Source organism: Engystomops pustulosus, chromosome 7, assembly GCF_040894005.1.
Source record: "Engystomops pustulosus chromosome 7, aEngPut4.maternal, whole genome shotgun sequence".
In the NCBI taxonomy this organism is placed as follows: domain Eukaryota; kingdom Metazoa; phylum Chordata; class Amphibia; order Anura; family Leptodactylidae; genus Engystomops; species Engystomops pustulosus.
The window spans coordinates 128,524,640-128,547,147 of NC_092417.1; the positions used below are offsets into that span (position 1 = coordinate 128,524,640).

At 41.3% G+C, this 22,508-nt stretch overlaps 1 protein-coding gene across 4 annotated transcripts in view; it reads left to right on the plus strand.

The window, feature by feature from the left end:
- The window catches only part of DUS2 (dihydrouridine synthase 2), a 301,883-nt gene that overhangs the window by 60,108 nt on the left and 219,267 nt on the right, over window positions 1-22,508 (plus strand). The window lies entirely within an intron of this gene.

Here is a 22,508-nt window from a genome sequence, read left to right on the forward strand (position 1 = left end):
TAAGTCACTACCTGTCTCCCTGCAACGCCAGCAGATGTCCTGAATTTCCGGAAATATCTGGTGTAATTGCGCTGGTGTATGATACCAGAAATATAACCGCTTATACTGGTTCTCCTTGTAAACAGTGCACGTCGATGATTTGGCTGCATAGTGCCATATACGACACCAGGTCTCCTGTGTGATTGGGGATCCTACCACCTGTTCCCACCTGGCCATGTAAGGGTGTGATACCTCCTCTGTTGGGTCAGGATGTAATAGAATCCTATAAATGTCAGAGATGAGTCCTGAAGTGTGTGTGGTGGTTTTACATAGGTATTCAAAAGGGGTAGGCTTGGAGACTGTGTCGGAGCTTCCTAGGGTTTGCAATAAGTGGCGGATTTGTAGGTAGTGATATTGGGAGGAAGACGGGATGTCAAATTTTTCCTGGAAGGTGCTGAAAGGAAGGATTGTCCTTGTACTATGATCCACTACATCTGCGAAACGGAACAAGCATTTGGTATGCCAGGGTCTTATTACTGGTCCTGGTGTATTCTGGGGCATAAGTGGTGTATATAAGAATGACTGCATGGGCGAGCTTTTTGAAATCAAGGGGAATCTAGAACAGCAGTTTCGCCAGAGGTGTAAAGTAAAAGCGATTGGGCCCAGCAGTGGGCCTTCTGGGGGTTGTATCCCTGGTGTCCATAAAAAAGCATTGGGGTGAAATGGGGCCAACCAGAGCTTCTCGACCTCCATCCACCTCGAGTAGGCCCACAACGTAGACCAAGCCGGGATTCGTCTGAGATGAACCGCCCAGTAATATTTAACTAGGTCTGGTACCGACAATCCTCCTTTGGATCTATGAGCAAGTAACACAGATCTTGCCACCCTGTGTCGTTTGTGGGCCCACACAAAGCAAATGAAAGCACTCTGTATCGATCTCAAGGTTCCTAGGGGCACTGGGATAGGCAGGGTTTCAAATAAATAAAGTAGTTTGGGGAGCAAAGTCATTTTTATGGCCGCAATCCTACCAAAGAATGAAATTGGGAGAGAATTCCACTTGTTAAGCAGTAGCCGTATTTCTTTAAACATATTTGGGAAGTTCTGGTCATATATTGTGCTATAAGTCTGCGTAATGTTTACCCCCAAATATTTAATGGCTGATGTCTGCCAACGAAACTTGTAATTAGCTCGTAATTGGTCTGTCTCTTGTGGTGTCATATTGAGCGGTAAAGCTTCAGTCTTGGTGGTGTTAACCTTGTACCCCGACAAGAGACCGTAGTGGTTTAGGCGGGCCTGGAGGTTTGGAAGGGACGTATGTGGTTGGGTCAGGGTAAGGAGGACATCGTCTGCAAATAGTGACAATTTGAACTCTCTATCCTTCACCAATACCCCACGTATATTTGGGTCTTGGCGTATCATAGCTGCTAGAGGCTCTATACATAGTACAAACAGGAGGGGGGACAATGGATATCCCTGCCTAGTACCATTTTTAATATTTATAGGGCTAGAAGAAGCGTGAGGGAATTTTATTGTCGCTGTGGGTTTAGCGTACAGGCCTGCAATTGCCTTCATGAACTGGCCCCCAAAACCCATAGCTTCCAGCGTTTTGAACATGAAGGGCCAGTTCAGCCGGTCAAACGCTTTTTCTGCGTCTAAGCTCAGTATGAGCGCACGTTCCTTTGCGTGGTTTAGGACCTCTATTAAGTCAATCGTCCTCCTAGTATTATCTCCCCCTTGGCGACACGGAATGAATCCCACTTGATTCTTGTGGATCATGTGGGGAAGTATAGGGAGCAGTCGGTTCGCTAAGATCTTTGTGTAAATCTTTAAGTCCGAGTTAAGGAGAGCGATTGGCCTATAGTTTGCACACTCTGTCGCGTCCTTTCCGGGCTTGGGGATTACTGTAATATAAGAATGAGTGAGAGTAGAAGGAAGAGATTCCCCCTCTAAAAGGGAGTTAAATAAGCGCGTCATATGGGGGAGTAAGGTTTGGAGGAATGTTCTGTAGTAAAGGTATGTTAGGCCGTCAGGCCCTGGTGCCTTTCCGTTGGGGAGTTCTTTGACCACTTCCTCTATCTCCTCAGGGGTTATAGGAGTGTTAAGGGATTCGACCGCGTCCGTGGACAGTCTAGGGCAGGGGTCTCAAACTCAATTTACCTGGGGGCCGCTGGAGGTAGATTCTGGGTAAGGCTGGGCCGCATCAAGTTTTCCACACAAAATGCACTTACAAAATATCATTATTCAGATTCAAATGTCATGGCGTCTCCCAGCGCAAGGAAAGCCCCAAGCTGGGAGACGTGTTTTCTCTATGAACGGTCCTGTGCACCGAGGGGTCCCAAGCTCCTACCGCACTGAGCCCAGTCAGGGACACTCCACCCCCCCCCCCCCTCCCCCCCGGTACTTGTCTCCCCGTGTCCCTCCCATCGAAGAAGATGAAGTCGCCGCTCTGACCTGCACCAAGTGCGTTCAGAGCGGCGACTTCATCTTCTTCAAGTACCTGAGGGAAGGGGATTAACCGGTTACGGGCCCTTTCCTGTTTTTTCATGTCCATTTTTCACTCCCCACCTTCAAAAATCTATAACTTTTTTATTTTTACACGTAAAGAGCTGTGTGACGGCTTGTTTTCTGTGTAACAAATTGCACTTCATAGTGATGGTATTTAATATTCCATGCCATGTACTTGGAAGCGGGAAAAAAATTCCAAATGCAATGAAAATGGTGAAAAAACGCATTTGCGCCATTTTCTTGTGGGCTTGGATATTGCATCTTTCACTGAGCGCTCCAAATGACTTGTCTACTTTATTCTTTGGGTCGGTACGATTAAGGGGATACCAAATTTGTTATAGGTTTATAATGTTTTTTACAAAAATTAAAACCTCCTGTACTAAAATTATTTTTTTGATTTTGCCAACTTCTGGCGCTAATAACTTTTTCATACTTTAGTGTACGGAGCTGTGGGTGGTGTCATTTTTTGCGAAATTTGATAATATTTTCAATGATATCATTTTTAGGACTGTACGACCTTTTGATCACTTTTTATAGATTTTTTATATTTTTCAAAATGGCAAAAAAGTGGCATTTTCGACTTTGGGCGCTATTTTCCGTTACGGGGTTAAAAGCATTGAAAAACCATTATCATATTTTGATAGATCGGGCATTTTCGGACACGTCGATACCTGATGTGTTTATGATTTTTACTGTTTATTTATATTTATGTCAGTTCTAGGGAAAGGGGGGTGATTTGAAATTTTAGGTTTTTTTATAATAATTTTTTTTTTTCAAACTTTTTTGTATTTTTATTTATACTATTTTTCAGACTCCCTAGGGTACTTTAACCCTAGGTTGTCTGATCGATCCTATCATATACTGCCATACTACAGTATGGCAATATATGGGGATTTTCCTCCTCATTCATTACAATGTGCTATCAGCACATTGTAATGAAGGGGTTAAAACGAAATAGCCTCGGGTCTTCGGAAGACCCGAGGCTACCATGGAGACGGATCGCCGCCCCCCGATGACGTCACGGGGAGCGGCGATCCCAGGTAAGATGGCGGCACCCATGCGCCGCTATCTTTTTGAGGCTGCTGGCAGCTTTGCCGGCAGCTATCGCTGTGCAAACACCCGCGATCGGTGCTAGCACTGATCGCGGGTGTTACCGGTAAGCCTTTGCTGCAATATGCAGCAAAGACTTACCGGCTATGGAGAGGGCTCAGCCCGTGAGCCCTTTTCAAGACAGCGTGACCCGACCGCGGTGCTTTTCCAGGTGGGGGCCGCAAAATATTGTCCCGCGGGCCACAGTTGGCCCGCGGGCCGCGAGTTTGAGACCCCTGGTCTAGGGAGAGAGCAGGAGAGCAAAAACTCTTGTATGGCTTTCTCTCTATCCTCTACTGTCAATGATTGAGGAATAGGTAAAGCATAGAGTTTGGCGTAGTAGGCCTGGAAATGGTCTGCAATTGCCTTTGGATCATGTAGCATAGACCCCAAGGGTCCTTTGATAACATGTGGAGTTTGGCTCTCACGTCTCTCCCGGAGCTGCCTCGCGAGTAGTGTGTGTGATTTATTTCCTTTATCATAATAACGCTGCTTTGAGAATACCAACATTCTCTCCACTTGCTTAAGTTGGAGTTCTCTCAAAGTCTCCCTAAGCTCAACCAGTCGTCTCAGTCGCCCTGTGGTCGGGTTTTCTGCCATATCAGACTCCATGGACTTTATTGCCCTACATAACTCCTTTTCCTGCCGCAACCTATCCCGTTTGGATCTTGTCCCTTGCTCTATGCAGTACCCTCTCATCACAGCTTTGTGAGCCTCCCAGAGTGTGGCTTGAGTCGATACTGAGTCTACATTAAAGCGGAAATATTCAGCTAGGGACGTGGATAACTCTTCCTTTATATGTGGGACTTTTAGCAGGGCCTCATTTAACCTCCAATGGCAGGTGCGTAAGTAGGTGAACTCGTCTCTAAGGTTTAGCACCAAAGGGGCATGATCAGACCAGGAAATGGTCCCTATTTCCGCATCTCTCATCATCCGCAGGATTTGAATATCTCCAAAGAAATAGTCAATGCGGGTATGGGTACCGTGTGAGGCAGAGTAAAATGTGTATTCTTTTTCTCTGGGGTTACAAACCCGCCATAGGTCGTATAGGGAGAAGCGCCGAACAAGGCTACGAAAGGCTGATGCCATGTTGTTTTGGAACGACTGACTGGGGAATTCGTCATTGCTAGCCTATCCATTGAAGTAGAGAAGATGAGATTAAAATCCCCTCCCAGTAATAGCGGCATTGGGGGCAATTTAGCTATTCTATTGAGTACCTTGGTGAGGAATCTCACCTGGGAGGAGTTTGGGGCATATATGTTGCATAGGCGGACTGGGTTGCCATGTAGCGTACCCTGTAGGATGAGGTAACGTCCCATCGGGTCAGCGATCACAGAGGAGACCTGCATCGGGCATGAGCTGGAAATCAGAATCGCTACCCCGGCTTTCTTACTGTCATGGGAAGCTAAATAGGCCTCTGGGTATAAGTGCCTGGCGAAGGCGAATGATCCTCTTGTGTCAAAATGTGTCTTCTGCAGGTAGACTATGTCCGCCCTACTGGATCTCATTTCCCTTAAGGCTAACCTGCTCTTGGTTGGAGAGTTTAGACCCTTGACATTCAGCGATAGTAGTTTTACCATTGTTATTCTCTAAATCCTGGGGTACTCACTGTTTACGACTTTTGAGCTGGAAGGTGTCCTTATTTTCTCCCTTCGAGATGAGTGGAGAAGGTCTAGGAGAGAGAAAGGGAAAAGGAGAAAAAGGGGAAGGGGGAAACACACCAATGGGTAAGGACGTAAAAAGACAAGATACAATAACACTTAAGTTATACCAAGGGTATAAACCAAAATGGGAGAGAAATATCGCTCCCTTTCTGGTTGGGATCTAAACCACCTTTTCCCTTAAAAAAAAAAAAAAAAAAAAAAAAGGAAAGGGAGAAAACCAGCAGGTGGTTGAGGGATCCTCTGGTGTATACCAGCGAGGTCACTCAATAGTCCCAGACGGGGTAATGTGAGTGTAATGCCAAGATGGGGTCACACAACCTAGGAGTGTATCTATTAATACTGTCAAAAATAACTGGAAAGTACGTCTGCAATCAGACCCCTGGTGCAGAGGTACGTGAACTTATGAACACATTGAAAAACTCGTTTTTGTCCAGGCTGAATAGCATTGTACTGTTAAGATCACATTCTAGAAAGGATATCTTCAGAGAGGATCTATCGGACCTAGGTAGGGGATTCTCCAGCAGACCCTCTTGATTGCGGTCGTCTCCTCTTTTTTTTGCACTATCCGCCATTCGGATGCAGGTATGGCTACTGGCGCTGAATATCCCGCTTCCCAGTCTTGCATAGGAGGCACATGTATGTCCCATGCCTCGCAGAATGGTATCAGATCCTGGAATGAGCGCACTGTCATCGTCAGGCCTTCATGTGTGGCTATTAAGGCAAAAGGATAGCCCCATCTATAGGTAATCCCATGTTGATGTAAGATGTCCAGGAGGGGGCACAGTTGTCTTCTCTTCTGCAGGGTCAACCATGAGAGGTCTTGGTATAGCTGTATCTTTGCACCTTGGAACTCATGCTCCCGTTGCTTCCTTGCTCTGAACATGATACGTTCTTTAAGTTCATAATCTTGTAGCCTGCAAATGATGTCCCTGGGGGCAGAGCCTGCTGACTTTGGTCTAAGGGCTCTGTGAGCTCTGTCAAATTTCATCCGGACAGAGGGGTCACCTAGTATAGAAGTGAATAAAGAGTGTAGCAAATCTTTTACGTTTTCTCTTCCCTCTACCTCTGGCACTCCCCTCACTCTTATGTTATTTCGTCTCCCTCTGTTATCCAGATCCTCCAAGTGTCTGGTGATATCTCGCATAGCCTCCGCTTGGAAGGAGACGAGGGATTGCAGCTGTGCCATGTTGTGCCTAGAGTCTTCTGTAGCCACTTCCAGAGAGTCTACTCTGCCCGTAACCAACTGCAGATCATTTCTCACTTCTGTTAGTTCAGCTTTCAAGGTATCTTTCACCTCTGTTATAAGAAGCTTGAAATCCTCTTTAGTAGGGAGGTTTTGTAGAAAAGCTTGTAGGGTGTTAAGTTCTGTGTTAGAAGCTGAGAAGCCCCCTGTTGGTTCTGTATGTGATTCAGGAGATGAAGCCCATGTGGGTGAGGGCTCTTGGTATCTTGTAAAAGTGGGAGTTAATGCCAAATCCTCCTCTCGCAGAACAGGGGATCGTGGTTGTGAGCTTGACTGCTTTTTCATAGGAGGGTTTGATGCCTGCTCATGTGGGCTCCTCTGGGATAGTGTCAGTGTTGGATTGAGGTGACCCAGCTCTGCCTCCCTGCTAACTCCCTGCTAACTCTCAGGGGAGATTACCTCAGGTTTTTGAAGCTGAGTTTTTTTCCATTGCATCCCCCCATAACAGCCCTCCACAGATTTGGGGCTGATGGGGCAGCAATGTGACTTGACCCTTTTAAGACAACCACAAGGCTGATGTGTCCACCAGTTTGACACCCCTGCCCTTCTTAAATTTACTTCTTATTAATAGCCAACTTGGAAGTGTAGATAAAGGATAAACCATTGATCCAGCCACTGTGACTATTGTAATGTTCTTATATTTGTTATTCATGGTCTCCCTCCTCCTAAAATCAACTTTTAAATTTATATTAATGAGCCTAAAGGGCTGTGAGGAGTGTTACCCAAAGCCTTCCATGCTGCAGTTTCACAGGCTGTTACACTCTCAAGGAGCACTTCGTACCCTGCTTTTGCTCCCTCAGAATTCCCCCCCCAACCAGATGTAATCTCACAGCAGCAGAGGAAGTTTAACCCCTTAACGCTCTGCGCCGTAGCTCTACGGCGCAGAGGTATAAGGGATGTATGAAGAGGGCTCACGGGCTGAGTCCTCTTCATACAGAGGTGGGGGTTTTTGCATTTTGCACAAAACCCCCACCGCTAATAACCGCGGTCGGTGCTTGCACCGATCGCGGCTATTAACCCCCTAAACGCCGCCGGCAAAGTCGCCGGCTGCGTTTAAAAGACGGCGGCGCGCGGGCGCCGCCATCTTTTTTCCGATCGCCACGCCCCCAAACGTCATCGGGGGGCGGCGATCGGTTGCCATGGTAGCCTCGTGTCTTCTTTTGACACGAGGCTATCTGGCAGCTGCATATTCGTTACAATGAGCCAGTGGCTCATTGTAATGAATGTGCTGCAAAAATGCCATATATTGCAATACAGAAGTATTGCAGTATATGGTAGCAGCGATCTGACCATCTAGGGTTAATGTACCCTAGATGGTCTAAAAGATAGTGAAAAAAAAAAGTTTAAAAAATAAAAAAAATTAATAAAATATTAAAAGTTCAAATCACCCCCCTTTCCCTAGAACGGATATAAAACATAACAAACAGTAAAAATCACAGACATATTAGGTATCGCCGCGTCTCAAAATGCCCGATCTATCAAAATATAAAAACGGTTACGGCCGGCGGTGACCACCGAGGCGGGAAATGGCGCCCAAATGTCCGAAATGCGACTTTTACACCTTTTTACATAACATAAAAAATGAAATAAAAAATGATCAAAATGTCGCACAGACCTCAAAATGGAAGCAATGAAAACGTCGCCTCATTTCGCAAAAAATGACCCCTCACACATCTCCGTGCGCCAAAGTATGAAAAAGTTATTAGCGTCAGAAGATGGCAAAAAATTTTTTTCTTTTTTGTACACATTCGTTTAATTTTTGAAAATGTATTAAAACACAATAAAACCTGTATAAATTTGGTATCACCGCGATCGCACCGAACCAAAGAATAAAGTAGGCGTGTTATTTGGAGCGAAGAGTGAAAGTCGTAAAAACTGAGCCCACAAGAACGTGACGCACGTGCGGTTTTTTTTCAATTTTTCCACATTTGGAATTTTTTTTCAGCTTCGCAGTACACGGCATGTTAAAATAAATAACATTACGGGAAAGTAAAATTTGTTACGCACAAAATAAGCCCTCACACAGGTCTGTACACGGAAAAATGAAAAAGTTATGGATTTTTGAAGTTGGAGAGCGAGAAATGAGGCGAAAAACCCTCCGTCCTTAAGGGGTTAATCACTCGATGGGAGGGGAAATTGCTTCTTATGCTAACTGCCTGAGAAGTCACTGCAAGGAGTAACACCCACGGGACTCTGGCTCATAAGCATGAGTTTAAAGGTTGGTTTTAGAAGGAAGGAGGCGTCTAGATTATAAAAACATTACCCATTCAAAGTGTTTGCAGTAAGTGTCCCTAGTTTAGCCGCTGATATCAATGCGGAGACGCACTGTGTGAATGTGTGTTAATATCAATATGTGTTGACAATCTATGAAACATATGACATCTGATCCCTGATGAATGTTATCAGGAAACACGTTGGATCTTAGTATCTATAGGAGTGCTAGCTAAAGATCTAGGGCAGTGGTGGCGAACCTATGGCACGGGTGCCAGAGGTGGCACTCGGAGCCCTCTTTTTGGGCACCCAAGCCATCGATATAGCACTTGACATAGAACTCAAAGAATCATCCTGCAGACCCAGGCGACTCACGAAATGCTGCTCTCAGTGCCATTTTAAAACAACACATTCTTGATTGCTGGGGACTGCAGGAAGAGGTAGAACGTGCATAGGGGATGATTATCTTTAGAGCTTCTTTAGGCTTCTTCCTATACAGGGGGACTAAAGCGAGATGCTACAACATTAGTCCAAATTTGCCCTTCTTCTTTCAACTGTTTTATTGTCTTCACGAGGTCGATATTATTGAAAGTTCTGGTAGTACAGGTAGCAATAAATAACTACAAGCGGTCCCCTACTTAAGAACACCTCACATACATACGACCCCTAGTTACAAACGGACCTCTGGATTTTGGTACTTTACTGTACTTTAGTCCTAGGCTACAATAAACAGCTTTCACTGGTGCCTGTAATTAAGATGTATTCTTTATCCTGGTTCTTATTACAATCCAACATTTTTTAAATCCAATTGTCACAGAGACCAAAAAAATTTTGACTGGGGTTACAATAATAAAGTATACGGTTCCGACTTGCATACAAACTCAACTTAAGAACAAACCTACAGAACCTATCTTGTATGTAACCCGGGACTCCCTGTACTTACTTTGCCGTGCTGGCACTTTGCAATAAATAAGTGGGTTTTGGTTGTAGTTTGGGCACCTGGTCTCTAAAAGGTTTCCCATCAGCTTGAGTAGGTTAGCAGTAAGTGAAGGCTCCATCTCCGCTAGCTAGCTGGCCCTCATCCAATATTTTATTAGCAGAAGCCTCCACCTCATTCTCTCTGCTCCCAGCTTTGGTTGGACTCGATATCTGAGAAGTGTATCTCATCATCTTTAGGAGGGTTGTTTTGATTGTGAGTGTACCAGATAGTCTTAGGACGAAATTGGTTGCATGTACTTGTCCCTGATCCATTAGACAGTGGGCTCTGTTTATCATATACCAACCTATATACCCCTTTTTCAGTGATGTATTAATTTATTTAGAGAAGTGAACAACTATATATTTCTATACAGTGAATGTGTCCCTAGTTTATCATGTTTGATTGTGTTGATAGATTTCCTTTTACAATGCAAATTTTAAAGAATCTGCATCCGGTTTTTAAAAACGCATGCGTTTAAAAAAAAAACGGATGCGTTTTTTAACACATGCGGTTTTTAACGCACCCCTGAGGGCGCGTTCACACTTTGCGTTTTGGTCACGTTTTCATTGCGTTTGAAACGCATACACAACAGCTGATGAGAGGTGATTTGCCTAATTACATTACCGTTTCCGTTTGGAAACGCAAGGTTAACACATGTGTTAACAAAATGCTATGTGTTAACACATTGTTAACGCACATGTTAACATCGCGTTTACGATGCATTTTGTAAACGGAAATGTTAACAGTGATGTAATTAGGCAAATCACCCCTCCTCAGCTGTTGTATATGCGTTTCAAATGCAATGAAAACGCAAGTCAAAACGCAACGTGTGAACGCGCCCTTAGGCTGTGTTCACTCATTCCAGTTGAACTGGGTTTTGAAATGCAATTCAATCGCAGTGGGACTTGTCCTGATCATGTATGTCTTTCAATTGACATGCATGCAATCGGTTAGATGTAAACAATGCAAAATATGTGTTGCTAGTTACTGATTTCAGTTTGAAACACATATGTGTTTGGGCAAACCCCACCAAATTGAGTTTGAATCTCGTCACAAAACCAATCCCACTGAAATCTGTGAATTCACCCTAAATATTGCTTACACATGATTTTTTATACTTTAAGGCTACGTTCACATTGCCCTATGGGGGACGTACATACGGCAGCACCGTACCGTTTCGTAGCCGTAGCAGAGGTATAAGGGATGTATGAAGAGGGCTCACGGGCTGCCATCTTTAGTGCGATCGCCGCGCCCCCGAACCTCATCGGGGGGGGGGGGGGGGGATCGGTTGCCATGGTAGCCTCGGGTCTTCTTTTGACACGAGGCTACATGGCTTCTGCAGATTCGTTACAATGAACCAGTGGCTCATTGTAATGAATGTGCTGCAAAAATGCCATATATTGCAATACAGTATTGCAGTATATGGTAGGAGCGATCTGACCATCTAGGGTTAATGTACCCTAGATGGTCTAAAACAGTGATTTTCAACCTTTTTTGAGCCGCGGCACACTTTTTATACTTAGAAAATCCTGGGGCACACCACCAACCAAAATAGCACAAAATGACACTAAAACAGTCATATTATACATATAGTTAATAATATAGATTCTAAATTTATTTTACTCACTCATTGTGAAACCTGGGCCTGTTTCGATAAACACAAAAGGGATATCCTGGCAGGAATGGTGGAAAGACACACACGAAGCTCTTCCTCAACAGTTCTCAGTTTCTCCCTGTTTTTAGTATATGGTGCTGATTATTTTGTGGCTCATATACTGCAAAATAAAGGGGTACAATGAGAAGTACTATGGCCATGAGGCCAGAGGACAAGTGCCAGCTCATATACTCAGCATATGAGCTGGTACTTGTAGTACTCCAGCCTCATGACTATAGTATTTCTCATTTTACATTTCTCATTGTTATATGCAGTATACTGCTGGAGTACTAAAAGTACCAGTTCATATGCTGAGTATTCTGCCAACAGTTCATATACTCAGGCAAAAGCTCATATAGTCAGCATTATTGGTGGGCAATACCTTGGCGGTGGGCAAATTCGGGAGTCTCTCCACTCTTAGGATGATGCGCCGGCCTTGGTGGCGTCATTTTGTCGCACGAGGTTCAAAGCTTGCACATGTGTTATTGTACACGTCTCCTACATTGTAACAAAAACACAGGGGTACCATAGTTTGGGGAAATTTCCCCGCGGCACACCTGACCATGTGTCGCGGCACACTAGTGTGCCACGGCACACAGGTTGAAAATCACTGGTCTAAAAAATAGTGGAAAAAAAAAGTTTTAAAAATAAAATTTTTTTAATAAAATATTAAAAATTCACATCACCCCCCTTTCCCTAGAACGGATATAAAACATAATAAACAGTAAAAATCACAAACATATTAGGTATCGCCGCGTCCCAAAATGACCGTTCTATCAAAATATAAAAACTGTTACGGGCGGCGGTGACCTCCGAGGCGGGAAATGGCGCCCAAATGTCCGAAATGCGACTTTTAAACCTTTTTACATAACATAAAAAGTGAAATAAAAAATGATCAAAATGTCGCACAGACCTCAAAATGGTAGCAATGAAAACGTCGCTTCATTTTGCAAAAAATGACCCCTCACACATCTCCGTGCGCCAAAGTATGAAAAAGTTATTAGCGTCAGAAGATGGCAAAAAATGTTTTTTCTTTTTTGTACACATTCATTTAATTGTTGAAAATGTATTAAAACACAATAAAACCTATATAAATTTGTTATCACCGTGATCGCACCGAACCAAAGAATAAAGTAGGCGTGTTATTTGGAGCGAAAAGTGAAAGTCGTAAAAACTGAGCCCACAAGAACCGTTTTTTTTTTACATTTTTCCACATTTGGAATTTTTTTTTCAGCTTCGCAGTACACGGCATGTTAAAATAAATAACATTACTGGAAAGTAAGATTTGTTACGCACAAAATAAGCCCTCACACAGGTCTGTACACGTAAAAATGAAAAAGTTATGGATTTTTGAAGTTGGAGAGCGAGAAATGAGCCGAAAAACCCTGCATCCTTAAGGGGTTAATTAAAACTTGAACCAAGTTCTGTTCCTAGAGTAGTTTCTAGTAGGAGGTTGCATGGTTGTCTTCCTGTCCTTATAAAGTATTCAAAAGATCCAGGGGACAAGTGGTGGTCTAGACCATATTGGTGGTCATATAAGAGTATACAATTGCTTGTAAAGCTTGTTTATTTTTAAAAATTTGAACACAATTTCAACTTATTTGTATATTGCTAGTTTCTGTGTTGAAATGAAAGCAAAAACACTGCATGGATCAGTGTGGGAGCATGGAATCCCTCAGTAGTATGACCTGTGCTGCTTCAGGGTCAAACACGAGGCAGGTGGATCAAATAGAAACTGCACATGTACAGATTGGCACTTGCAGTTAGGGTGCGGTCACACGTTGCGATTAACGCATGCATTTAAAAACGCATTGGAATAGCTAAAGAGTGATTTGCCTAATTAAACAGCTGTTAACACTTGTGTTTACAAAACGCAAATGTTAACAAACATGTGTTAACTGCGATGTTAACACATGCATTAACAATGTGTTTAGGGTAGCGTTTTGTAAACACACCTGTTAACAGCTGTTTATTTAGGTAAATCACTCTTCAGCTATTGCAATGCGCTTTTAAACACGTGTTAAATGCGACGTCTGACCGCACCCTCAGAGGGGAGGATTTAATGTTAACCACCGCCGGCCCATTTTACCGGCGGGCATGGCCCACTGCTCATAGTGGAGTAAGGCGGAGAATAGTCAAAATGTTAGTCCATGTTTTTATTAACTCCTTAGGGTGAAGACACAGGTCAACGCGACCGCGGTCAACGCGACCGCGGCATTTAACATGCCTTCTGGGGGTCTTTACCCCACGATCGCCCCCCCTCCCCCCGCACCGTTTTCGGGGGGGGGGGGGGGTATCTGTTTTGGCACCTCTGGGGTCCGATCGGGACCCCAGAGAAGCCTGGAAAGTTTACCTTTAAGATGGCGTCTGTGACGTCATCTTAAAGGCAAGTGTCAGCCTATGCATCTGCATAGGCTGGCACTGCTAATACCCTGCAATACATTAGTATTGCAGAGTATTATCAAGAACAAGCAATCAGATGATTGCTTGTTCATATCCCATGGTGGATCATGTAAAAAAATGTAAAAAAAAATGTTTTTCAATAAAAATTACTTTATAAATCACTAAAAATGCCCATAAACCCCAAAACATATAAAGAGACATATAACGCTCAAAAAAGTCTAAGGGTGAAGACACACATGGCGTTTTTGGGCCGTTTTTGCTAAGTGCGTTTTCAGATCGTTAAAAACGCATGCGTTAAAAAACGCATCCGGTTTTTGAAAACGCATGCGTTTTCAAAAACCGGATGCGTTTTTTAACGCATGCGTTTGTATCTCTTCCTGCGCTGACATTGCTGTTACTGTTTTTTGTTTTATCATAAAATTTAAAAAAAATACTAAAAACTAAAAAACTACAAAAAAATATAGTTTCTAGTTTTATAGATATAGTATCAGTATAGTACTGTAGGGATACATTATTACATCTACTTACACCTACACAGATCTTCAGTGTTCGTATCCCTTCCTGCGCTGACATTTCAGTTAGTTTTTTGTTTTATCATAAAATTAAAAAAAACTATTAAAAATACTAAAAAACTTAAAAAAAATACAAAGTATCGTTTCTAGCATGGCTAAACGGGTGTATTATACAGACACTGCAAGTGATGTAGAACACTTTCTAATGTCCTCCTCTAGTGACAGTGATGAACCCTCATAAAGAAGCAGTAGGAGAGCAGTCAAGTGACCCCAGTTGGGGGCTCCCAAATATGTTTTCTCCCCAAATTACAGCATTCAGTTCCAACCAGGAATAAATATTAATACGGATGGGTACAAGGAACTTGATTTTTTTTTTTCAAATATTTTTTTTTTTTTTTTTTTACAGAGGAATTTGTTGACCTAATGGTTACACAGACAAATCTCTATGCAGAACACTTTCTGGACGGTCACCCCACATCTTATTATGCTAGAAGCCAGAGTTGACACCCCACTAATGCCACAGAATAAAAAAAAAAATCTGGGGGCTCTTTCTTAATATGGGACTTCTTAAAAAGCCAAGCATCCGGTCATACTGGTCCAGTGATGTTTTATACCACACAGGGCTGTAATGACAAGACCACATTTTGAGGCGCTGTTAAATTTCTGCATTACAACGATAATAGTCAGTGTCCTGCTGCTGGTGACCATGCCCTAGACCGATTGTACAAAATTAGGCCAGTAGTGACTCATTTTAATGAGAAATTTATGGAGGCTTACACCCCACAAAAAAATGTAGCCTTCGACGAGTCACTTGTACTTTTTAGAGGTAGGCTTAAATTTCGGCAATATTTGCCAAGCAAAAGAGCTAGATACGGGATCAAAGTTTACGAGCTCTGTGAAATTGAAAGCGGATACACCTACAAATTCCGAATCTATGAGGGAAAGGACTCCCAGATCTGTCTACCTGATTGCCCACCTGTCCTAACCACAAGCAGTAAAATTGTGTGGGATCTTTTATTCCCCCTGATGGGTAAAGGCTATCACCTTTACATAGATAATTTCTATACAAGTGTCCCTCTCTTTCAGTGCCTCCTTGAAAAAGAAACAGTGGCCTATGTAACAATACGGAGGAATCAAAGAGGCCTCCCAAAAAAATCTGGTGGACCTTAAATTGAGACAGGGTGAAAGCAAGTCCTTGTGTCAGAGTAACATCATGCTGACAAGATATACAGTTAGGGCCAGAAATATTTGGACAGTGACACAAGTTTTGTTATTTTAGCTGTTTTAAAAACATGTTCAGAAATACAATTATATATATAATATGGGCTGAAAGTGCACACTCCCAGCTGCAATATGAGAGTTTCCACATCCAAATCGGAGAAAGGGTTTAGGAATCATAGCTCTGTAATGCATAGCCTCCTCTTTTTCAAGGGACCAAAAGTAATTGGAAAATGGACTTTAGGGGCTGCAATTAACTCTGAAGGCGTCTCCCTCGTTTACCTGTAAGCAATGAAGTAGTTAAAAGGTCTGGGGTTGGTTCCAGGTGTGTGGTTTTGTATTTGGAAGATGTTGCTGTGACCAGACAACATGCGGTCAAAGGAACTCTCAATTGAGGTGAAGCAGAACATCCTGAGGCTGAAAAAAAAGAAAAAATCCATCAGAGAGATGGCAGACATGCTTGGAGTAGCAAAATCAACAGTTGGGTACATTCTGAGAAAAAAGGAATTGACTGGTGAGCTTGGGAACTCAAAAAGGCCTGGGCGTCCACGGATGACAACAGTGGTGGATGATCGCCGCATACTTTCTTTGGTGAAGAAGAACCCGTTCACAACATCAACTGAAGTCCAGAACACTCTCAGTGAAGTAGATGTATCTGTCTCTAAGTCAACAGTAAAGAGAAGACTCCATGAAAGGGTTCACATCTAGATGCAAACCATTAATCAATTCCAAAAATGGACAGGCCAGAGTTAAATTTGCCGAAAAACACCTCAAGAAGCCAAATCAGTTCTGGAAAAGTATTCTATGGACAGATGAGACAAAGAGACAGCAGACAAGAGTAGCCGGATGAATTCTGAAGTGTACCGGGATATACTTTCAGCCCAGATTCAGCCAAATGCTGCAAAGTTGATCGGACGGCGCTTCATAGTACAGATGGACAATGACCCCAAGCATACAACCAAAGCTACCCAGGAGTTCATGAGTGCAAAAAAGTGGAACATTCTGCAATGGCCAAGTCAATCACCAGATCTTAACCCAATTGAGCATGCATTTCACTTGCTCAAATCCAGACTTGGGCTATATTCACACTGCCGTTGCCCGCCCGTACCGTAGCGGGCAACGGCAGTGTACGGGGAGAGGAGGAGGAGGTGAGCGCAGCTCACCCCCGCCCCTCTCCATAGGAAGTAATGACGCACGGCCATTTTCCGGGTGCGGCGACGTCTATGGAGGATGTATATCGGCAGTATATACGTTGGCCGTATATATGTCCTCCATACGTTAGTGTGAATGTAGCCTTAAGACGGAAAGACCCACAAACAAGCAAGACCTGAAGGCTGCGGCTGTAAAGGCCTGGCAAAGCATTAAGAAGGAGGAAACCTAGCGTTTGGTGATGTCCATGGGTTCCAGACTTAAAGCAATGATTGCCTCTAAAGGATTCGCAACAAAATATTGAAAATAAAAATATTTTGTTTGTGTTATGTTTATTTGTCCAATTACTTTTGCGCTCCTAAAATGTGGAGTTTGTAAAGAAATGTGTACAATTCCTACATTTTCATCAGATATTTTTGATCAACCCTTCAAATTAAACATTACAATCTGCACTTGAATTCTGTTGTAGAGGTGTCATTTCAAATCCAATGTGGTGGCATGCAGAGCCCAACTCGCCAAAATTTTGTCACTGTCCAAATATTTCTGGCCCTAACTGTAAGGACAAGAGATGTTTGTCCTCACATCTATCCATGCAGATTACAGCACTCCTGTCTCTGTTAGAGGAAACAATGCCACAGTCCTCAAGCCAGTCTGCATACATGAGTACAGCCAACACATGGGAGGGGTTGATCTAGCCGATCAAATGCTACAGCCACATGCAATGTGCAAGTCCTGCAGTTGGTAGATAAAGGTTGCAGTGCATTTAGTGCAAACTGCATTGTATAATTCCTTTATCATTTACCTGGCAACAAATTACTTACTTGGCATACCAAGAAAAAGTAATTAAGCTATTGTGTGTGTTACAAGAGGGGTTATCACAATGTCCGTAACAACCCGTCAAATAAAATAAAATGGTCACTGAACCCGTACGGTGAACGCCGTAAAAAAAAACACAAAAAAACCTCACAAAAATTATTAAATTTTCACATCTGACCGCATAAAAAGTGCATAAAAAGTGATCAAAAAGTAAAATGTACCCCAACATGATACCAAGAATAGGTACAGCTTGTCCCGCAAAAAATAAGCTCTAAACCAGCGCTGTAAGCAAAAAAATATAAATGTTCTGCCCATTGTTACATGGCGATACAAAAACAAGTAAATGTCTCACAAAATGAGTTCTATATTCTGCAAAACAAGTTCACCATAAAAAAGCCATGTAAATGGGGTATCGCCGTAATCGTGATGACCCATAGAATAAAGATAACACATTATTTTTATGGTACGGTGAATGTCCGAGGAAAAAAATGCTAAAAACCATAAACAAGAATTAATGATTTTTTTAACCATCACCAAGAAAGAGTTAATAAAATCTGATTATTGGCTATTGAGCCCCCCTGTAAATAATGTACCTGAAAAGTGGATCTCATCCACAAAAAAATAATCCCCCATATGTCCAAATTACAAAAAAATAAACATTTTATAGCCTGTAAGATGTGACGTTGCAGATCTGCTCTGAATGGCGCTGCTTCCGTTCTATGCCCGGCCGTGCGCCCATACAGCAGTCACCACCACATATGGGGCATCCTCTGACTCGGGAGACGTTGGGTATCAAACTTTGTGGAGTTTTTTGTAATTTAATACATTGTGACGGTTTAATTTTTGGCCAAAATTAATATATTGTCTAAAAAAAATGACAGCTTGTAAATTAGACCTCCATTTTGTTTTAACCACTGTGAAGCATCTAAAGGGTTAACATACTTCTTAAAGTTGATTTTTTACACATTGAGGGGTGTAGTTTCTAAAATGGCATGATTTATGGGGGTTTACTGCTGTTTAGGCCTCTCAAAGTCAGTTAAAGCTGAGGAGGTGCCTTTAAATAAGGGTTTTGGCGTTTTTCATAAAAATGAGAAAAATTGCTCCCAAAATTATGAACCTCCTAACAACCTAGAAAAGAGAGAAGATGCATAAAACCCTATGCCGATATAAAGCAGACATTCGGGAAATGTTAGTTATAAAGTTACTTGGGTGCTATGACTATCTGCCTGAAAAGCAGAACATTTTGAACTATGAAAATGAAGAATTTTTAGAAAATTTTGCCAAATTTAAGTTTTTTACATAACTTAACACAAAAGATATCATCAAAATTTGAATATTACTTTGAAGTTCAATGTGTGACGGTAAAACAATCTCAAAATCCCCTGGATATGTTAAAGTGTCAAAAAGTTATAACCTCCTATAATGACACAGGGCAAATTTTAAAAATCAGGCCTGGTCCTAAAATGGCATAGACACGAAGGGGTTAAGGGTTTTGTTTCCAAAATGGGGTCACTTGTTGGGGTTTCTAACTGTTTCCATCCCCCAGAGTCTTTGTAAATGAAATGTGGTGGCATAAAACGTTCAGGAAAATCTACCCACTCATAGCTAAATGGTGCTCATTGGTGCTCTGTTCTGTGCCCTGCTATATGCCCTAAATGCAGTTTACACCCACATGTGGGGTATTTCCGTGCTCGGGAGGAATTGTGCAATAAAATGCGGTGTGTGTTTTTTCCTACAACCCATCATAAATTTGTACATTTTAGGCCTAAATTAATATATTAGAGGAAAAAAATATTTTTCGGAATTTTACTTCTATTTCTCTTTAATTCCTGTGAAACACCGAAAGGGTTAATAAACTTTCTAAAAGTGGTTTTGAAAAGCTGGATGGGGGCATTTCTGAAAATGAAGTCATTTTGTGATGGTTTCTTATTGCAAAGTCTTTTAAAAAGCTCTTTCTTAATTGCAATAGTCCATAAACACTATTTCCAATTTTTCCTATAAATTGCCGTTATTATTGTAAGTTATTACTATATAATGCAGAGCTATGGTAAATGCTATGTATTAAGTAATTTGGATGGTAAGATTGTCGGTCTGAAAAAAAACATGTTAAATTAGGAAAATTGCTGATTATTTTTATTTTTTGCTACATTTCCTCTTTTTTAATAAAAAACATGAATCATATCAACTAACATTTACCACTTAAAGCACCGTGTGTCATGAAAAAACAATCTCAAAACAACATGGATAAGTTAATGTGTTCTGAAGTTATTATCAAACAAAATGATACATGTCAGGTCTGAAAAATAGGCTTGTGTCCTGAAGGCCATTTTAGGCTGTGTCCTTAACCCCTTAACGCTGAAGCCACTTTTCACCTTCCTGACACGGCCCATTTTTTCAAATCTGCCCTGTGTCACTACAAGTGGTTATAACTTCGGAACGCTTTAACATATCCAAGTGATTTTAAAATTGTTTTCTCGTGCCACATTGTACTTCAGGTTAGTTGAAAAAATTTTGGTGGTATGTTTTGCATTTATTTATGAGAAAATCAGATATTTGGTGAAAATTTGGAAAAATTCTTGATTTTCGAACTTCAAAATGTTCTACTTTTTCCATACATAGTCATAACCTAAAAAAAACGTAATAACTAACATTCAGTAAATGTCTGCTTAATGTGGACATGTTTTTTTATGCATACTCTTATTTTTGTAGGATATTATGGGCCTTTGAACATTAGGTGCGATTTTTCACATTTTCATAAAAAACGCAAAATCCTGCTATTGAGGGACCTGCTCAGGTTTCAAATCACTGTGAGAGACCTAAATAAAAGCAAACCCCATAAATTACCCCATTATAGAAACTACACCCCTCAACGTACGTAAAACAACTTTTATGAAGTTTGTTAACCCTTTAATTGTTTTACAGGGGTTAAAACAAAATCGGATGCAATTTTGAAAGTAAAATTTTTTTGGCTAAATTAATGTGTTTTTCAAAAAATGTACAAATTCTCAGTGGATAAAATACCAAACCACTCCACAAAATTTGATACCCAATCTCTTCTGTGTATAACAATACTCCATATGTGGTGGTAACCTGCTGTATGGGCACACGCCAGGGCATCGAAGGGAAGCTGCGCCATTCAGAGCAGATTATGCATTGTCACTTTTTATTGGCTATACAATCTTTATTTTTTTGGCAATTTGGACATATAAGGGCTTATTTTCTGCGACATGAGATGCACTTTACAAATACTTCATTTTAGTGGGTCATTAGCTTATTGATGAGATTTTATTAACTCTTGAATCTATGGGTGAAAAGAAAATTGTCAATTTTTGGTTTACTTTCTTTTCGTATTTTTTGGGGGTCGTACACTAAAAATATTATATTATCTTCATTCTATAGGTCACTACGATTATGGTGATAAATCATTTATATAGTTTTTCATTTATTTTTACAATTTTACTGGATAAAAACTAATATACAGGAAATGTCATTTGTTTTTGCATTGCCATCTTTTCGGAGACTTAACTTTAATATTTTTTGGTTGACAGAGCTAGTTTAGGTCTTACTTTTTACGTGTTGAGTTGTTCTTTTCAGTGGTACAATTTTTGTGCACATAACTTTTTTTGATCACTTTTTAGAACGTTTTTGTGTAGAGATTTTATGAAAAATGTAAATTTTTCGTGTGTTTCTCAGGTTTTGTTTTTACGGCGTTCACCGAGCGGGTCCAATAATATTTCTGAGTTATTTTACGGATTGTTACGGACGCGGCGATACCAAATATGTGGGTGTTTTTGGCGATTTTGTGTTTTTTTTCACTTTATTGTGGGGGCATATTTGTGTTTAGGGGACTTTAACTTTATTTAATTTATTTTTATTAAAAAATTTTATGTAATATTTTTAGCATTTTTTATTAACTTTTACAGGTAGCTTGAACAAGTGATCCACTGATCACTTGTTCAAGCTCTTCTTCACATTACACAGTGTAATACAGATGTATTACACTGTGTAATGTAACACACTGAGCATGCTGAGCATTTTCAAAGTTTGAAATGTTCTGCTTTCCAGGCAGATGGTTAGACTACCCAAAAAGCTTCATAACTAACATTTCTGGAATGTCTGTTTTATGCTGGAATGATATTTTATGCATCCTCTAATTTTTCTAGGATGTTATGAGGCTTAGAAGAATTTTCATGAAAATTGCCAAAATTCACATTTTGAGGGCCAACTCTGCTTTCAGTTGATATATGGTGGTAAACTGCTGTATGGGCACACGACTGGGCATAGAATGAAAGCAGCGCCATTTAGAGCAGATTTGTATTGTCACATTGTACAGGCTATAAAATTTTCAAATTTTTGGGTGCTGTGAACATATGATGGTTTATTATTTGCTCAGTGTGATACAATGTATAGATAATTAGTTTTGCGGGTCTACATCCTATTCATGAAATTTATTATTGTGAAAAGAGTTGTTCTTTTCAGTCGTATCATATTAGGGCGTGTAACTTTTTGCTCAATTTTTAGAGCATTTTTATAACAGTTTATAACAAGTTGTTCATCGAGCTGTTTCAATATTGAATTATATTTACTGTACAGATTGATACGGACGCTGTGATACCATATATGTACGTTTTTTTGTGTTTTATATACATTTATTTGGATTTTATATGTAACTGGGGCGATTAGGGGACTTTTTATTTAATTTTTCTTATAATGATGTTCAGTTTTTTAGACGCAGCCTGATCGAGGCCTGTAAGGGTTTAAACACTTGGGATTTTCTGATCCCGAGTGTTACTGTCGGGTCTGGGCTGTGATGTCACAGCCCGACACTGGCACTTGCAGGACCCGATGTCCCGCAATCTTCTTCTGACACACTGACGTAGAAACGTGTCGCGTCAGAAGTACCTTTAAATGGCCACCGTAAAAACATGTTTCAGCGGTCATTAAGAGGTTAAGATTGCATTAACACTTGTTTTGTAAACTCAAATGTTAACAGCTGTTTAATTAGGCAAATCTCTCTTCAGCTGCTGTTGCAAGTAGATCCCCAGATGGCACTCCAGGAACAGACGGATGGCATCAAACTTCCTCA